This window comes from Eulemur rufifrons, chromosome 10 (genome assembly GCF_041146395.1).
Source record: "Eulemur rufifrons isolate Redbay chromosome 10, OSU_ERuf_1, whole genome shotgun sequence".
Classification (NCBI taxonomy): domain Eukaryota; kingdom Metazoa; phylum Chordata; class Mammalia; order Primates; family Lemuridae; genus Eulemur; species Eulemur rufifrons.
This window is the reverse complement of record NC_090992.1, coordinates 19,040,650-19,048,513: the sequence shown is the minus strand read 5'-3', so window position 1 is coordinate 19,048,513 and position 7,864 is coordinate 19,040,650.

The window sequence follows — 7,864 nt, the reverse complement described above, 5'->3', positions numbered from 1 at the left end:
CCTCCAACAGGCTGAGCATATTAACAGAAGAGTGATCAGCAACAAATATACCTCATTGATAATTGTTTTTAAATCATTATTGCAACCCCAAAAGGCATATTTTTTAGTGTTAATAAGGTGTCCTATACTTTGGGATACCATTTTAAAAACATTGTGTATTCTATAGTGTACTTCCAACAGGAAGGTCAGTGATAAGTTTATTTCAAAAACATCATCTTTAATATAGTAAGTATTGGATTATTGGATATGAGACTTATTTTCACATACTATAAATATGAAAATAACTTTGATTTTTCATTTTGTAGTTTCCAATTGCTTAGCTTTTGCCTTTTAAAAATATACTTCATGGTACCTCTGGTAATCCTAGAAATTTCCAATCCTAAAGAATGAAAATTTTGTAGTTGTCAATAAATGAGTAGTTTTAAACATTTTTAAAGTTAAACACACTCTTTATGATTTTTATTTTCTTATTGTATCAAACTGTATTGAAATCATACAGTTAGATGTGTGTGATTATTTGATAATGTTAATTCATTTGAATCAATGTCAGATATTTCTAAATAAAAGGACATAATCCCCCCCCAAAAAATAAATGAATAAATACATGGATATACGTACCTCATAGTAACAGGTAAGATTTGTTTAGGCCCAGAAAGTTTCTACCTGTTGCTAGAAACTGCTGGAAGTATCATCCAACTACATTTGCTTATAGTATTCACTACTATTTCCAAATTTCTTTCATATCTTATATCAGGCAGAATAGCCATGAAAACTTTTTCTTTCCAGATAGAAAACACAGTATAAACAGCCATTATTTTTTCTCATGCCAATTTGTGTCTGCTCTTCCCCAGTATATTTTAGGCATAAAAAATACTTTTGTATCAATTGAGTGATTTGCTTCACTCATCAGCTGATTTTGCTTGGCCTTTTTTTTTTTTTTTTTTTTTCCTGAAGCAGGCGCCAAAAGCCCCTTCCCACTTTTTCTTTTGAATGTGAATATGTGAATATGAACAAGCTACTTATACTTTCACAGCTAGCTACTTACATTTATAACCTTTAGGTTGCCTTTGATCCTAAATCAGCTTTTAATTACCATTGTAGCTACACTGGGTGAAAAAATAATTATTCTATTATTTCCAGAACACAGCAAGGATATGACCAATACTATCTCATGAGTACAGTTATTTTAAGGCTTTTATTACTAATTATAGTTGGTTTATTATAATTCATTGTTCACTGGTCTTCTAAGCTATTTACTTAAGGTTCTATTCAGTATTACAGCTGCTTCTGCAGCTGCTATCCCTCTGAGAGTCTACGACTCCATGAGAGTAACAGGGCTCCTATTTGGAAGAGGGTGTAATTGGGCTCAAGGGAGACACTTAACTTGGTGTCCCCTGGAATGTGCTACAAGAGGGTGCATTATTCCCAATTCCAAGGAGAGGTTAAGAATGTAAAGAGAATGGTAGATGAACCCTTTAACCATTATAAACAGACATGGAAATAATGAATTCGTTCATTTATCTATCTATTATTCATTTGGCTAGCTATCTCTATCCAGTTTTCCCTGTGTTTTAGATTCCCATTTACAAATGAATTTTCCTGATTGCTCAATTCCTAGTCAGGCCTCATTTCCTCCTTTGCAAATTAGAAATATAGGTCTTTTAGGGTTCTTGCAATTTATTTATTCCACAAGCATTAATAAGCACCTACTAAGTGCCTGGGACAAATTCTGCAACTCATATAAACATTTTTTAGCAAGCAGAGGCAAAAATAGAGCACTCAACCTCTTTCTGTAAGCTCTGGGAATTCCCTACTCTCTGGCTATTAGGTATTTTGACAGCTGGTTGCGTGAAGGTTTACAACAACGTTCTGATGGCTTGATCAGCTAATTTTCTAGTTAAATCAGATAACAGAATCTTCCAGTAAGTTTGAGATGGGGTGAGGGGCAAGAGAGAGTATAGCACGCCATGGACCAAAAATATTTCTCTAAATATGTTAGGTTGCAAAGGCAGTCAGATTCACTGTGTTTCACCCTGTTTATGCAAGGACAGACTTTTTAGCCATTCCCATATTTTAAACTCTGTTCTGCAGAAATGAAAAATTATTGTCATACACTTTATCCTAGTTAATAAGTCCTCTCGTGAAGATTTAGACAGGGATATTTAAAATGTTTGTCTGAGCCATCTGTAGATCCCTGACTGAAATCTTCAAATACTAGCTATCCTCCACTGGACTACGCGTTTCTGATTAGACTAGATCAAATGTAAACTAACTTTTCTGAGAGAGAGAATTCAGTTCACAAGCCATTATATCCCACTGTCTATACTGATGTATTTTAAAATAAATTATAGGCAACATTAGAGGGAGGCTGGCATTTTGCTCCCTGCCTAGATACTTGCTGAGTTACAGAATCAGCAGTCTCACCACAGGGCTTCAATGGGAGCTGAGCCAAGCAAGTGATGGCAATCTCGGGACACAGCGTGCCACACGTGGAAACCACATACTACCTGCCAAGGCCACCAGCAGCAGGCAGACCAGACCAAGCCAGAATGTCTCTCTTCATCAGAATCAGCTGATATGTTCCATTACATAAACTCTGATATCCCTTTCATCCCTCCTTCTAGACTTTAACTCCAGAAAGCTAAAATAAAAGCAGATAGGAGGAGAACTACAATAAAAACAAACAACCAACAACAAACACAACCTGACTTCTTTATTCCACCTGCCCCCAATTTAGGACCCCAAGTTTGAGATTTACTGAAGGACGGGCAGAAGGAGATCAGTGTTTAATTGGATGATTCAGAAGAGTTAAACTGGTCTGAAATGAATTTGCTTGCTTGTAAGGTTTTTATTTGTTTTATTGTGATAAAATATAAATAACATGAAATTTACCATTTAAGCATTTTTAAATATACAGCTGAATGACAATAAGTACACTCTTTTACATAGTTATGCAACCATCACCATTATCTATCTCCAGAACTTTTCATCTTCCCAAACTGAAACTTCTTACCCATTAAACACTAACTTCCCGTTATCACAGTCTCTATCAAATACTCTTCTAATTTCTGTCTCTATGAATTTGACTACTGTAATTCCACTTCATATAGGTGGAATCATAGAGTATTCGTTCTTTTGTGGCTGCCTTATTTCACTTAGCATAAAGTCTTCAAGATTCATCCATGTTGTAGCATGAGCTAGAATTTCTTTCCTTGTTAAGGTCAAATAATATTTCATTGCATGTATATTTCTCATTTTGTTTATCTGCTTGATGAATACTTGGATTGTTTATATGTTTTGGTTATTGTCAACAATGCTGCTATAAACATGAGTGTACCAAGATCTGAGTTCTTGCTTTTAATACTTTTGGGTATACACACAAAGGTGGAATTGCTGGATTACATAGTAATTCTGTCATTATTTTTTTGAAAAACCACTATTTCATTTTCCACAGTGGCTGCACCGTTTTACATTTCTACCAGCAATATACAAGGATTCCAATATCTCCACATCCTCATCAACATCTGTTGTTTTATTTTGGTTTGTTTTGGTCATAGCTGTCCTAGTGTAAAGTGGTATCTCATTGTGGTTTTGATTTGTGTTTCCCTAATGATTATTGACGTTGAGCATGGTTTCATGTGTTTATTGACCATTTGTGTATCTTTTTTGGAACAATGTCTATATGAGAGAGAAAAAGGGTTGAGAGACAGAAGGGAGGGTCATAGAGACCTGAAAGATGTTTCTTTTGTTCAGTCATATTTCAGGGTGAAATATTCTGGTTTTCTTTAGCATGATCTTTTTATGTAATGTCAAACCATAAAAGGCCAAATAAGAAAAAAAAAGCCTCTTAAGGCTTTAGGCTTAGAACTGCCACACTGCCACTTTTGCCTTATTCTGCTAGTCGAAGAAAATCTCAGGGCTGGACCCATTGCTAGGGGTGAAAAAATATATTCTGTCTCTTTAACTGGAAAAGTAAAAATTCATCTGTCAAAAAGGGAGTGAATGTAAGTCGCTAGATCAAAGTCCTTGGCAGTTTAAAGTGAAAAAATTATTTCTTTTGTTACTCTTTCCTGATATATTTCATTTATCACTTTCCTTTATGAGATAATTGAGACTAAAGTCTAAAGTAGGGAGGGGAAGTGGTAGAGTTTAAAAAAAAAGTAATTCTTTTTCTTCTGGTATATGTTTGGATTCATTTTCATTAAATGTACAAATGCTGCTACTTCACTGCACACATTGCTTGGTTTCCATACTAATTGTGAACTGCTTGAGGCCAGATACCATGCTTCTCATCATAAAAAGTACAGTTGCCATCTTCTGCCTCTGCCACCCTTGAGACAGCAAGACCAACCCCTCATCTTCCTCCTCCCCCTCAGCCTACTCAATGTGAAGATGAGGAGGATGAAGACCTTTATGATGATCCACTTCCACTTATGAATAGTAAATACATTTTCTCTTCCTTATGATTTCCTTCATAACATTTTCTTTTCTCTAGCTTACTTCATTGTAAAAATACAGAACATAATACATACAACATCCAAAATATATGTTAATCAACTGTTTATGTTATCGATAAGTCTTTGGTGAACAGTATGCTATTAGTAGTTAAGTTTTGGGGGAGTCAAAAGTTATACACAAATTTTCAACTACACAAGGGTTGGCACTCCTGACCCCTGTTGTTCAGAGGTCAACTGTACTACCATCAATAAACAATATTTATAAAGCACTTACCATGTGCCAGACAATGTGCTAAATGCAGCACAGCTTTTTAAATTTAGTCCTTCAACCAACAATCTAAAGTAAATCATAGAATCCTCATTTCACAGGTGAGAAACTAAGGCACAGAGAAATTTAATTAGTGAACAAATTCACAGAGCGTCCTTACGTGGGAGTTAACCCTGCGTAGCAGATCCGTAAGTGTACAGTGAGGGAAGGGCTGCCATGATTCAGGGGCGTGAGTACGTTATGGCTACTAACTGTCTCAAAATAAATTTTCCAAAGGTTAAAAAAAAATTGCGTTTCTTAGAAGTACTACAGAGCAAAAAAGCTATCATAAACAAAGTGAAATAAAGAATTAATTCTATGGGATCCTCAACATTGAAAAAATCCACAAATTCTCTATTAGTATAAAAGTAAAATAAAGGCAGACATAAACTCTCTTTCCAAGAGAGAGCCTACTATAGTGGATACTACTGAGATATCCACCTCTCAGGTTCTCTTTTAGTTATATTTTGAGTTTTCTTTGGTGGGGGGAGTTTGTTTTGGTTATGGTTTTCACCTAGGCTTTGGGTGCTTAGTAAATGTTGATTGAATGAATAAATGTGATATACAATTTAAATGATTAAGACGGCATCTTATATTAAGGTATATGAAACATGTCTTATGAGCTAAAGTTCTCACATTTTTCTTTCATTAAAACAAAATGACAATAGCTTCACATTGAGTTATAACCAAATCTTTGAATCCAGATACATCCTGTTTTGCCTGGGTTCAAGACTTAAAGATTTTCTTTTTTTTTTTTTTTTTTTAAAAAAAAAAAGGGTCCTGTGACTGTGTTTACACAGCCTACATTTATTTGGATTCAGAATAAGGTATAAGAATTTTAACATTTATTATGAACATAATATGATGAAATAGAGTACAGTGGTCTGAATGATTAATTTCATATGGTCAGAACACTGTGCAAATTTAAATGATATTAATGCTTTCATTTTTTTCATAGTCAATATTTGCATTTCCTAATAGAGAAAATCTGCTGAAAAATCAAATGAATCATGAACCTGAGGCCACGAGCAAGGGAGGATTATTTTAAAAGAGAATTTGAGGCTTAGCTACACATCTCCTGATCGAGGTCAAAATTCTGCACATTGGGATGTTTGAGGTCTAATTCAGCTGTCCAGGCTTCCTAACATGTTTGAATGTTAGCAACATTATACTCAGAACCAATAAGCATCTAGAGATGTTCTTTATTTAGCATTGCCTTTGGTTTGCAGAGGAGAAACAGGAGCCTCAGTTAAACTTTTAACAAGGCTATTTTTATGATGTGAATTATTTACACAATGATTCGTTCTGAATTGGTATTCTTCCACCTCTAGAAAAATAGTCCCCCTTTTAAAAAATCCATCAGCTAGAAATAGAAATTCTTCTAAACATTGTTAAATCCTGAACACAAACCAATTAAAAATATCAAATACTATCATTTCTGGAAGTGATCATGATTACAGAATTCTCCACGAGACCCTATTTTTCTGTTGCAAAGGAGCAGAATATCACCATCAAATCAGTGCCCTGAGGTGATATGCAGAACAACTACTACTAGTTTTCTGTATATTGAAAATAAACTACTAAATTCATTTCAGAAGAAACATTGGTTTTTTAAAAAATATTTTTCTCTGGGCATAGATAAAGCTAATTATGCCCCTCCCCCCCCCCACACACACATCAAAGCTTCTTTATTTTTCCTTATAGAATAAAATGCAAAGCCTTTGAAAACTGACAGTAGCATTGTTTTAAAGGCACGATGTGTTGCTTCTAACCTTCCCTAGGTTAGAACAGCAAACAACAAAGCTTACTAGAATTGTGTCTGAAACAAGGATAAATAGGCTCTAAAAGGAACCTAAGAAACAGACTCCTATAAGTGAATTGCATAAACTGTGTGATATTTATTTTGACCTTGTTTCTGTGGTTATTCTTTATTTCCCAACATTTGCCATGTCAGAAATAGGACAGCACAGGGGAAGAGTGTTGCTGTTTTAGCAATAATGGAACCATGCCGGCTGGGCTCTGCACCAGCACGTTTGATAAACTTGACTCTGAGTACTTGATTTTAAGCAATTTTTTTGAAAAATATATAAAACCCGGCTTGGACTCCTCCCCTCCAGGTATTTATCACCATTTCATTCCATTTGATTACCTAAAGCTTTCTACTTCAGTTCTACCTTAAACAATAAACAAAACATCAGGACTAATTCTTCACCTTTTTCTGCCTCTATCCCTGCAGAACTTAACTGACTTGTAACTGACCTATATTCTATTTGTGCTGGAAGTGTCAATTTCACATAATCCAATTTGTCTTTTGGGGATATAATTTTACACTGCATTCCTGCTTTAAAAACAGAAAATCTTTACTAGCTTTCATTGCATCAAAGCCCAAATTCCATAGCAAGATATTCTAGAAAAGGGTCACAACTTTTATAGGAAGTTCTTCTGCACCTGGAGACAGTTTGCCCATCCCCCCCCACCCACAGATTCCACATTAAGTGTCACCTCCCAGGTAGAGTTCATCACTCTCCAGTATATCTTTTGCTCTAGTAATACTGGGAGCATAATTATTGGGGAGTACATGTTTATTTACAAATTATGTGTTTTTCTATTAGATATTGTGGCCTTCATAATATGGGCTATATAATGTTCATCTTAATTTCTACCATGACTAGCCCCCAAAATAAAAACATGTTCAATAGTTGATATAGTACTTAATAAATATTTGTTGAGTGAGTGTAATTAGGTGTTTGGTTTTGTTCATTTGTTTTTATGTTTATCTCAAACCATCAAACTTTAAGTTCTAAAGTGAACATCTGTATGTATTTCACAACTGTGAACGATGCTCAATACAATACCTTGTATATCATTGGTGTGCAAGGAATGTTTAGCAAATGAGCAAACAAATTAATAACTGAAGATGTCATTGGCTGATAATGGCTTTTAATGTTTAAGAGAGTTTCTGAACACAATTTTTTTTTAACTCAAATGAATGAACCTCTATTGATAAATATTTCGGCATCATAGGAAAGATGACTTTATGATACAGCTGTGATTTTCAAAATGTGGCTTGTGATTCATTTATTTGACATGCTGTCAATTT